At 40.4% G+C, this 12,804-nt stretch overlaps 1 non-coding gene across 1 annotated transcript; it reads right to left on the bottom strand.

The window, feature by feature from the left end:
* Positions 1 to 2,258: 2,258 nt before the first annotated feature.
* Positions 2,259 to 2,364, bottom strand: LOC128289922 (small nucleolar RNA R71). The gene has a single exon (XR_008279563.1). It is a non-coding gene; the product is annotated as a small nucleolar RNA R71 (small nucleolar RNA).
* Positions 2,365 to 12,804: the final 10,440 nt, after the last annotated feature.

Genomic DNA, 12,804 nt, shown 5'->3' with positions numbered 1-12,804 from the left:
CAAAGAATCATAAGCCTATTCAACTGTGAGAGACTTGCGGCTATATAAAATCATATTTCTAAAGGTTGAATAAGACGGGGGCAACGAACAAAGTAGAAACAACCCTAGATCTTTCTTATCATACTGAACCTCCATAGCTTCCAAATTTGAAAGAATTTGTTTGAACACTTGATAAACTGTAATTTATACATGTTTTTATCCCATGCTTAGCACATTTATGGATGGTTTCTCCTTAGATTTGGTGAATTCAATGCTCCTAATTCTTTAATTTCATGTTTTATACTTAGGTGAGCATAGGAGAGTAAAATGAGTGAGAAACGGGCCGAAAACGGACAAAATGGACCCACATGGGAAATCAACACGACCTAGACTTCCTCACACGGGCGTGTTCCACGGCCATGTCCCTTTGGCAGAATCGAAGCATGACTTACACGGGTAGACTACATGCCCGTGCCTATTCAACAGCCTTGACCACGGGCTGGAGTAATCGCACATGAGCGTATCACACGGGCGTGTCCCTACTGAGCCCAAGTATAACCCTATTAGGAAAAGGCCAATTTTGAGGGCTCTTAGGCATTCTAATACCTATTTAAACACCTGATGAGGCACTTAGGAAGGAGACACAGAGTAGGAGGTAAGGAATTACTCAAGGGAAGCCGATTGGTCCATCTCAGAAGCCGGATTCATCATCAAGACTGAAGATCTCCTTTCAATTTCCATTCAGGGGTTTTGGGTTTTCTTTATGTTTTGTATTCATTATTCTTCTGAGATGTTTTCTTCTATAATTATGAACTAAACCTCCTAAATACCTAAGGGAAATGAAACCTAAGACAGATCTTGTTATTATTATCTGAATTGTATGATAAATATTTGACTTGTTCTTAATTATGTGTTCTTAATTCTTGTTTTTATATTCCAGGATATTGATTCAAATTAATGCTCTAATTTAGAGGAGGAATAGACCCTGTCTAAGAGTAAATTTGTCATAATTAAGTGGAGTTGATTGCACGCATAGAGATAGGGTGATAAGATTTTGCCGGATTAGGGTGAAACCTAATAAAAGGATCTATAGATCGAGCTAATGCAACACTAGGTGTTAATTAGAAAGAGATTTCAATTAATCAACCTAGGGTTAAACGTTATTAGTCTCGAGAGAGATAATAATAAAACTTAGGGATTTCTACGGATCAAGTCAAATGAATAAATCATCTGATTCAGAGTCAAATAACAAGTGAAGTCTAGGTGGATTTTTACTTGGGTATTGTCTTAATCAATCGAGTTTTCCCAAAAGCTTTTCCCCAATTTCTCTCTGTGCACTCTTAGTTTAGTTAGTTTAGATAACCAAATCCCTTAATTTTTAGGCTAGATAATAAAAAGAAGGTAATTACTAGTACTCTTGGTTCCTTTGGGTTCAACAATCCGGTCTTGCTAAAGCTATACTACTCTTCGATAGGTACATTTGCCTTCATTGTGATAATAGTTAGTTTCAAGAATGGTTAATTATAAATATTTAAAACCTGTCGCGAATATTACGTATCAAGTTTTTGGCGCCGTTGCCGAGGAACTAGGATACTAGGAACACTCAATTTTTATTACTTTAGCCATTTTACTTTATTTGCAATTTAAATTTTTATTTTCTTTTCTAATTTTTCTTTTCTTCGTTCCTAGAAGGTTTTTATAGTGTATGACTAGAAAAAACCCGTCGAGACCATTACTGTTTGTTAGTGAGATTAATCGCATAGTTCGTAAAAACTGAAGTGAAATAAGGCGAAGCTTACGATACACAGAGGAAGAGCAAGAGGATGATACTTCAACCACAACCGAGGAGATGGCTGAAAGCCAAGAAAATCCGCTACCTCCTGCGATTGCTGTTAATCAGAATCCTACTCCGCGCACTATATATAATTATGCTAAACCTTCTTTAACAGGAACTGAATCGAGCATAGTTAGAACTGCTGTAGCTACAAATACTTTTGAACTGAAACCTAACACAATTCAAATGATACAGCAATTTGTTCAGTTTGATGGTTTGCAGGACAAAGATCCCAATGCTCACTTGGCAAACTTTTTGGAACTATGTGATACATTTAAAATTAATGGCGTTTCTGATGACACCATTCGCCTTCGGTTATTCCCTTTTTCATTGAGAAACAAAGCTAAACAGTGGTTGAATTTGTTACCACGAGGGTTAATCACTACTTGGGAACAAATGACTGAAAAGTTTTTATTAAAATATTTTCTGCCGGCTAAAATGGCTAAATTACATAATGATATCTCTTCTTTTGTGCAGATGGATTTAGAAACACTCTACGATGCATAGGAGAGATACAAGGACCTCTTAAGAAGATGCCCTTACCATGGGTTACCACTCTGGCTATAGGTTCAAACATTTCATAATGGCCTGAATCTTTTAGCTCGACAGATGATCGACGCAGCCGCTGGTGGAACTATCAATAATAAGACACCTAAAGATGCTTATGAATTTATAGCAGAGATGTCACTGAATAATTATCAGTGGCAAGTCATGAGGACAAAGCCAACAAAAGTAGACGGCGTTTATAACGTCGATTCGCTCACCATGCACTCTAATCAGGTAGAACTCTTGAATAAGAAAATTGATAGTTTTCTTAGTTCTTCACAGGTTCACCTAGTAATGCAGTGCGAAGCAAGTGGAGGTGGATCGAGCAATCCAGATTACCCACCCTATGGCTATAACATGGAGAACAAGCAATTAAATTCATGGGTAATAATCTTTGACCTCAAAATAATCCTTATAGTAATACTTACAATGCAGGTTGGAGGAACCACCCAAATTTCTCATGGTGAGGCCAAAGAAATCAGTAACCACCTCCACCTCCAAGCTTCCAACAACCACCCTACCAACAAGAGAAAAAGCCGAATCTTGAGGAGATGCTAACAAAATTCATCTCGGTGTCAGAAACTCATTTTCAGAATACCGAGACAACACTTAAAAATCAACAAGCATCGATCCAAAGGCTCGAAACTTAGATAGGTCAGCTGTGACAGCCTTAAAATGACCCTAGTCGGAATGTGGTTTCGGGACCACAAAATCGAGGCATAAAAATAATTTAAAATTTATTTTGATGCCTATAATATGTGTTAACTCATGTGTGACATTTTTGATGTTTTGATTTAGAGTTATAAATGTGAATTTCACTAGAAAGGACCTAGTAGTAAACTTTGGAAGTATGATGGGGAAATGTGTGATGACTAGTGGATCATACATGCAAAAATGAGGGGTTTGCATGTCAAATTTCCCATATATCATAAGTAGTGGCCGGCCATGATGGGCTTATATGCACATAATATGTATTAATTATTAGTTAGTAGCTTATATTTTATAACATAAGTAAATAAAATAAGGAAAAGAGAAAAGAAACAAAGGAGTCTTTCTCATGTTTTCTTCTTGGTCGATTTTAAGAGAGGAAGAGGAGGAGCCATTCGGTCATGGTAGGCCTTCATTAAGGTAAGAAACTCAAGCTATTCCTTTAAAATCTTAGCATGGTTTAAGCTAGATTCTAAGTCCCTTACTTAACCATGCCGAAATCTTTGAAATGGATGGTGATATGAACATTCGGCCATGGTAGAGGTTAAAGAAAAATGGTGGTAATGTTATATATTTTGATAAGTATGTTAAATGGTTTGAGATTTGAACTAGTCATCAAATCCTCTAGGTAGCCCATGCTAAGAATTTTGAATTTTGGGATGACTAGAACTTTCGGCCATGGTAGCTATTGAGGATTTAGGTTTGTGTTTCATGTTAAATTGGATGAATCTTGGTGTAAGGGTGTTTGACCTAAACTAATGATCAAATAGGTGCATAGATACAAAATGGAAAGAATCGGCCTAAGTGTTTTAGTCATTGACATATATATATATATATATATATGTTACCGAATGTGTGCTTAAGGAATTGGTTAAGTACATTGTTGTTAAATGCTTGTTGCTAAGGAATTTTGAATGGGTTATAAATTGAGTTTAATGTTCGAGGAACATTGGTTTGGACACCTAGTGCCGAATGTGTTCAGACGCAACTTACCAAGTGCATAAATATGATAATGCTATGATGGTAGACTTAATTGGAATTTGGCATTGTAAGTGATGCCTTGGGCTCTTATGATGGTTAGGGACAAAATGTGTGTTGTGAGGAATGAAATGATGTCTATGAATTCAAAAATGCAAGGTATTAAGCTAGTCCTATTATTCGGTGGTGCATGAGTAGAGCACATGTATAATGCTTGAATAACTAGTTAATAAAGCTATTCGCGCCTAATTGTATAATATGAATGTATTTAATCGGATTGTTAAATTGATAAATTATTAAATAAGCTCTATTTGTTTGAATTAAGCTCAAGAGCTTAGAGGACCAAAGTTGGATAAGGGGAAGGAAAAAGTGATCGAATAGCCATCGAAATCATTCGACAACATCCAAGGTAAGTCTTCAAGTAATGACCCTACTTGATTTATATTGAAATGATTTGTCATATTATGGCGGATAGCCGAATGTGCATAGAGCCTATGTTATAAAGCCAATTGAAATCATGCTCTTTGTGTGTGGCTATTGAGCCGAAATTAGAAAGGTTTGATAAATGATTTGTGTTTGAGCCTTAGTAACGGAAATGAAATATGGATGTGTCATGAATATTGATATATGTGTGCATGAGCATTTGAATGATATCCGGGCTAAGCCCCGAAGGCATTTGTGCGAGTTGTTATATCCGGGTTAAGACCCGAAGGCATTTGTGCGAGTTGTTATATCCGGGCTAAGACCCGAAGGCATTTGTGCGAGTTGTTATATCCGGGCTAAGACCCGAAGGTAATTGAGCGTGTGGTTATATCCGTCTAAATCCCGAAGAAACTTGGGTTTGAAGGTGAGCGATTTGTGCTATAATAATTTTAATTAATACGCTCGAAAAACCCAAACGATAAGGTATGTTTGCATGTGCATCGGAAAAGTTGATTCATTTTAAATAGTATTCGTTCAATCGACTAACGAACTTTCGGCTCTTAGATAGGTTGATACCTTGTGTGTGTATATGTTGATGAAGCGTGAAGTAAGTATGATTATGAGAATGTGTATTAATAAAGTGATTCATTTAGCTATGTGAATGTAATACTTTAGTCAAAGCTGATTTCATTACTTGAGACTTACTAAGCATTAAAATGCTTACCCTGTTCCTTTGGCTCTCTGTTTTATAGATTTTGCTCGTTAGCTATCGGATTCGGGATCATCGAAGTCGAAGTCATCCACACTATCAAAGCCCTTTTGGTACTCTTTTAGTTGAACTCTGGATATGGCATGTATAGGACTACCGTAATACGTTTGGGTCTGGCTATACATGCCATTATGTGATTAATTGATAGTGTGGTGATTTCTGACATTTGAGTTTGTGTTTATTTATAGTAATGGATCCCGATCCCAACCGAAGCGATAGTGATGATGTGGAGAGTGTGGCGCTGCTCCCACACAAGGGACAATGGCGGGACTCTCAACCTATTGCTAGCAATCCGAATGATGAGGCTAGGCAAGCTTTTTATAGCGTGATGAATGATTGGTTCAACCAATACATTCGAACTAATACTACTGTTCCACAACCTCCATTCCCAACAAACACAACCCCGCACCTACAATGCCTCCGAGAATCGACCAAATAAGGTCAAATAAGCCCCAGTTGATAGAATCCGAAAACACGGGCTCTTGAATTTAAGGCTACGAATAGTGATGATGCCGAGCAAGTTTGAGTTTTGGTTGGACAACACTATTCGGTACTCGATGAACTATCTTGCACACCGATGAATGCCTAAAGTGTACTATCTCCTTGCTACGCGATTCGCCTACTATTGGTGGAGTACTCGACTTCATTGTGCCCCGAGAGCAAGTAACTTGGGAGTTCTTCCAAACCGAGTTTGAAAGAAGTATATCGATCGAGATTCATTGACCAAAAGCGGAAGGAATTTCTTGAACTCAAACAAGGTTCCATGTCTTCATCGATTATGAACGAAAATTTGTGAGGCTTAGCCAGACGCACGAGAATGCATTTCCTCAAAAGTCAGTAATGTGTAAACGTTTGAGGATGGACTAAATGATGATATAAAGTCGTATGTTGGCATCTTGGAAATCCGAGAATTTGTAGTACTTGTTGAGCGAGCTTGCAAGGCCGAGGAGCTCAAGATGGAGAAAAGAAAAGCCGAGGTGGGAGCAAGGAGTTTCAGAAGAGGTCTTCGGAAGCCCTTCCCACGATCATCGAAGAAATTTAGAGATGGCTTGGGCGGTCTAGGGACACTTCGGGCTTTTCTAGACGAGATCGCGATCGACCCCTGTGAGCACACGAGTCACTTGATCGCCGATGTTGGAAATGATCGTCGAGATAGAACGGAGTGCCGTGATTGTGGCAAATGGCATTCGAAGTTGTAGATTCCATGACCGCTCTGTTACAAGTGCGGATCGTTGACCACTTCATTAAAGATTGCCCGAGGTTGCTGAGCAGAATGTAAATCGAGTGGGAAACCGGTGCTACCACTACTCGAGGTAGACCATCTAGAAATACGGGCAATGCTAGTGGTGATCGAGAGGATCTAGAGATGCTACGACCAGATCCGAGGCTCGGCGCTCTGCTAGGGCTTATGCTATCTGCACGCGAGGATGCTTCCTCGCCGATTTTATTACAGTACTTTCACTCTCTTTGATACTAATGTGATTTCTTTGATTGACCACGGTTCTACTCATTCTTATATATGCGAAACCTTAGCATCCAAAAAGACTTTACCTATTGAGTCTCTCGAGTTCGTAATTCGGTGTCAAATCCTTGGGTCGTCACGTGCTTGTCGACAAAGTGTGTAAGAAATGCCCTCTAGTAATTCGAGGTTCCTATTTTTCGGCGGACTTGATGCTTTTGCCGTTCGATGAATTTGATGTTATTCTTGGTTTGGATTGGTTGACCGTGCATGATGCGATTGTGAATTGCAAAAGCAAGACTATTGATTTGAGGTGCGCAAATAACGAGATGATCCGAGTTGAGTCTACGGACTTAAAGGGTTGCCACTGTAATATCATCAATGTTGGCCCAAAAATATATAAGAAAGGGTGCGAAGCATACCTTGCGTATGTACTTGATGATAAGGAGTTAGAAATAAAACCGAATCGGTGCTGGTGTTTTGTGAATACCGGATGTTTTTCCCAAGAATTACCGGGTTTGCCACTGTTCGGAGATAGAGTTTGGTATTGAGCTTGTACACGGACTACGCCAATTTCGATAGCTCCGTATCGTATGGCACCAACCTAGTTAAAAGAGTTGATGACTCAGTTGCAAGAATTGACGGATAGAGGTTTCGCTCGACCAAGTTTCTCACCTTGGGGTGCACCAAGATTGTTTGTGAAAAGAAGGACGGAACCATGAGGTTGTGCATTGACTATCGTCACCGAATAAAGTGACGATAAAGAATAAATATCCGTTACGCGTATTGATGATTTGTTTGATCAACTAAAGGGAGCCTCGGTGTTTTCAAAGATAGATTTGAGATCGGGTTATTATCGATTCATGAATTCGAGATTCGGATATACCCAAACCGCTTTCGAAGCGAGATACGGCCACTCTGAGTTCTTAGTGATGCCGTTTGGGCTCACTAATGCCCTGCGGTATTTATGGATTTGATGAATCGGATCTTGAGAAAGATTTGGACCGGTTCGTAGTTGTGTTCATTGATGACATCTTGGTCTATTCAAGAGTTGAGACCGAACATCTTGAACACCAAATTAGTGTTGCAAATTTTACGGGATAAGCGGTTATATGCTAAGTTCATGAAGTGTGAGTTCGGTTAAGAGGTTAGCTTCTTGGGTCATGTGGTATCTGCATCGGTATTCGAGTTGACCGAGCAAAATTTTGGCCATACTTAACTGGAAGCCTCAGAAATATTACGAGGTTCTGAGCTTTTTGGGGCTTGCCGATTACTACCGACGGTTTGTAAAGGTTTCTCGATAATAGCCACACCCATGACGGCTACTTCAAAAGAGGTTAAGTTCGAATGGACGGAAAAATGTCGAAAAGTTTTGATCAACTGAAAACTTATTTGACGGAAGCTCAATTTTAGTGCGGCCGAATCGGGCAAAGAGTTTGTCATCTATAGTGACGCCTCCTACTTGTGTTAGGTTGCGTATTGATGCAAGAAGGTCGAGTTGTGGCCTATCGCGTCGAGACAATTAAAGCCACATGAGAAAAATTATCCGACCTATGATCTCGAATTAGTTGCCATCGTATTCGCCTTGAAAATATGGCGGCGTTACTTATTTGGTGAGAAGTGCCATGTATTTTCGGATCACAAAGTCTCAAATATTTGATGACTCAAAGAGACTTGAATCTGCGACAAAGACGTTGGCTCGAGTTGTTAAAAGATTATGAGCTTGTCATTGATTATCACCCGAAAGGCTAATGTGGTTGCGGACGCCTTAAGCCGAAATCACCGCTTGCTTTACTACGGGCGATGAATGTACACTTATCTATTCTACCCGACAATGTGTTAGTAGCGAATTAAAGGCCAAACCATTATTGATTCATCAAATTCGTGAAGCTCATAAAGTCGACGATGAGTTGGTTGCAAAACGGGCTGAATGTGTTCAATGTGGAATCGGAGTTTCAAATTGATGATGACGATTGTTTGAGGTACGAAATCGGTTGTGTGTTCCAAGAAATTCGAACTCATTTCGATGATTCGAGCGAAGCTCATTGTAGCCGAATGTCAATTCACCCGGGAGTACGAAAATGTACAACGATCCGAGGCGTCGCTTTTGGTGGCATGGTATGAAGCGAGACATTTCGATTTTGTTTGAAGTGTTTAATATGTCGCAAGTAAAGGCGGAACATCAAGTGCCTACGGTTTACTTGACCGATCATGATACCGAATGGAAATGGGAACGAGTCACGATGGATTTTGTATCTGGGTTACCAATGTCGGCAAGTAAGAAAGATGCGATTTGGGTCGTTGTCGATAGACTGACTAAGTCGGCTCACTTTATCCCCGTCACGAGTGCCGATGTTGTGGCAAATGGCATTACGAAGTTGTAGATTCCATGACCGCTCTCGTTACAAGTGCGGATCGGTTGACCACTTCATTAAAGATTGCCCGAGGTTGCCTGAATAGAATGTAAATCAGAGTGGGAAACCGGGTGCTACCATTGCTCTAGGTAGACCATCTAGAAATACGGGCAATGCTAGTGGTGATCAGAGAGGATCTAGAGATGCTACGACCAGATCCGAGGCTCGCACTCTGCTAGGGCTTATGCTATCTGCGCGCACGCGAGGATGCTTCCTCGCCGGATGTTATTACTGCAGACTTTCACTCTCTTTGATACTAATGTGATTGCTTTGATTGACCTCGGTTCTACTCATTCTTATATATGCGAAACCTTAGCATCCAAGAAGACTTTACCTATTGAGTCTCTTGAGTTCGTAATTCGGGTGTCAAATCCCTTGGGTCGTCACGTGCTTGTCGACAAAGTGTGTAAGAAATGCCCCCTAGTAATTCGAGGTTCCTGTTTTCCGGCAGACTTGATGCTTTTGCCGTTCGATGAATTTGATGTTATTCTTGGTTTGGATTGGTTGACCGTGCATGATGCGGTTGTGAATTGCAAAAGCAAGACTATTGATTTGAGGTGTGCAAATAACGAGATGATCCGAGTTGAGTCTACGGACTTAAAGGGGTTGCCAGCTGTAATATCATCAATGTTGGCCCAAAAATATGTAAGAAAGGGGTGCGAAGCATACCTTGCGTATGTACTTGATGATAAAGAGTTAGAAATAAAACCCGAACCGGTGCCGGTGGTTTGTGAATACCCGGATGTTTTTCCCGAAGAATTACGGGTTTGCCACTGCTCGGAGATAGAGTTTGGTATTGAGCTTGTACACGGACTACGCCGATTTCGATAGCTCCGTATCGTATGGCACCAACCGAGTTAAAGAGTTGAAAGCTCGGTTGCAAGAATTGACGATAGAGGTTTCGCTCGACCAAGTTTCTCACCTTGGGGTGCACCAAGATTGTTTGTGAAAAGGACGGAACCATGAGGTTGTGCATTGACTATCGTCACCGAATAAAGTGACGATAAAGAATAAATATCCGTTACTGCGTATTGATGATTTGTTTGATCAACTAAAGGGAGTCTCATCTTTTCAAAGATAGATTTGAGATCGGGTTATTATCGATTCATGAATTCGAGATTCGGATATACCCAAACCGCTTTCGAGCGAGATACGGCCACTACGAGTTCTTAGTGATGCCGTTTGGGCTCACTAATGCCCTACGGTATTTATGGATTTGATGAATCGATCTTGAGACGATGATTTGGACGGTTCGTAGTTGTGTTCATTAATGACATCTTGGTCTTTTCAAGAGATGAGACCGAACATCTTGAACACCGAGATTAGTGTTGTAAATTTTACGGGATAAGCGGTTATATGCTAAGTTCATGAAGTGTGAGTTACGGTTAAGAGAGGTTAGCTTCTTGGGTCATGTGGTATCTGCATCGGTATTCGAGTTGACCGAGCAAAATTTCGACCATACTTAACTGGAAGCTTCCGAGAAATATTCTTGAGGTTCGAGCTTTTGGGGCTTGCGAATACTACCGATGGTTTGTAAAGGTTTCTCGATGATAGCCACACCCATGACGGCTACTTCAAAAGAGGTTAAGTTCGAATGGACGGAAAAATGTCGAAAAGTTTTGATCAACTGAAAACTTATTTGACTGAAGCTCAATTTTAGTGCGACCGAATCGGGCAAAGAGTTTGTCATCTATAGTGACGCCTCCCTACTTGTGTTAGGTTGCGTATTGATGCAAGAAGGTCGAGTTGTGGCCTATGCGTCGAGACAATTAAAGCCACATGAGAAAAATTATCCGACCCATGATCTCGAATTAGCTGCCATCGTATTCGCCTTGAAAATATGGCGACATTACTTATTTGGTGAGAAGTACCATGTATTTTTGGATCACAAAAGTCTCAAATATTTGATGACTCAAAGAGACTTGAATCTGCGACAAAGACGTTGGCTCGAGTTGTTAAAAGATTATGAGCTTGTCATTGATTATCACCCGGGAAAGGCTAATGTGGTTGCGGACGCCTTAAGCTGGAAATCACTGTTTGCTTTACGGGTGATGAATGTACACTTATCTATTCTACCCGACAATGTGTTAGTAGCCGAATTAAAGGCCAAACCATTATTGATTCATCAAATTCGTGAAGCTCATAAAGTCGACGATGAGTTGGTTGCAAAACGGGCTGAATGTGTTCCGAATGTGGAATCGGAGTTTCAAATTGATGATGACGATTGTTTGAGGTACAAAAATCGGTTGTGTGTTCCAAGAAATTCAGAACTCATTTCGATGATTCTGAACGAAGCTCATTGTAGCCGAATGTCAATTCACCCGGGGAGTACGAAAATGTACAACGATCTGAGGCGTCAGTTTTGGTGGCATGGTATGAAACGAGACATTTCGATTTTGTTTGAAGTGTTTAATATGTCGCAAGTAAAGGCGAACATCAAGTGCCTACGGGTTTACTTGACCGATCATGATACCGAATGGAAATGGGAGCGAGTCACGATGGATTTTGTATCCGGGTTACCAATGTCGGCAAGTAAGAAAGATGCGATTTGGGTCCTTGTCGATGGATCGACTAAGTCGGCTCACTTTATCCCCGTGCGCACGGATTTTCATTGGATAAACTAGTGAATTGTATGTTTCTCAGATTGTGAGATTACACGGGTACCGATTTCTATTCGTCGGATAGAGATTCGAGATTCACCTCGCGATTTTGGAAGAAATTGCAAGAAGCTTTGGGTACCAAACTGCATTTTAGCACTGCTTTTCATCCCCAAACCGATGGTCAATTCAAGCGGATAATTCAGATACTTGAGGATATGTTGAGATGTTGCATCCTCGAGTTTAGTGGTTCATGGGAACGGTATGTACCTTTGATTGAATTCGCCTACAATAATAGTTTTCAGTCAAGTATTAAGATGGCACCTTACGAGGCTTTGTACGGCGTAAATGCCGTACACAATTGTTTTGGACCGAGCTCGGTGAAAGTAAAATTTTCGAGTGGATTTGATTAAAGATCTTTGAATGAAAAGTATAAGTAATCCATGAAAGTCGAAGATAGCCTCCGATCGTCGAAGTCGACGCGGATCTGAAACGAAAAGACATTGAGTATCGGTGGGAGATAAAGTGTTCCTTAAAGTTTCGCCTTGGAAAAAGATACTCGATTTGGCCGTAAGGAAAATTGAGTCCGAGGTTCATCGGGCCATATGAAGTATCCGAACGAGTCGGTCCGATTCGCGTGTCGTTTGATTTTGCCCCGAACTCGAAATGATTCACGACGTCTTTCATGTTTCGATGCTTGACGTTATAGATCGATCCGTCGCACGTAATTAGTCTATCGAGGTTGAAATTCAAGCCAATATGAGTTATGAAGAAGAACCGATTCGTATCCTAGCACGTGAAGTGAAAGAGTTGCGAAACAAAAGGGTTCCGCTAGTGAAAGTGTTATGGCTCAAACACGGATAGAAGAAGCTACTTGGGAACCCGAGAACTCTATGAAAGAGCGATACCCAAACCTATTTACGGTAAGATTTTCGGGACGAAAATTTCTAAAGTGGGGAGAGTTGTGACACCTTAAAATGACCCTAGTCGAATGTGGTTTCGGGACCACAAAACCGAGGCATAAAAATAATTTAAAATTTATTTTGATGCCTATAATATGTGTTAACTCATGTGTGACATTTTGATGTTTTGATTTT

This window comes from Gossypium arboreum, chromosome 2, assembly GCF_025698485.1.
Source record: "Gossypium arboreum isolate Shixiya-1 chromosome 2, ASM2569848v2, whole genome shotgun sequence".
NCBI classification, from domain to species: Eukaryota; Viridiplantae; Streptophyta; class Magnoliopsida; order Malvales; family Malvaceae; genus Gossypium; species Gossypium arboreum.
This window is presented reverse-complemented; position numbering and strand designations above follow the sequence as displayed.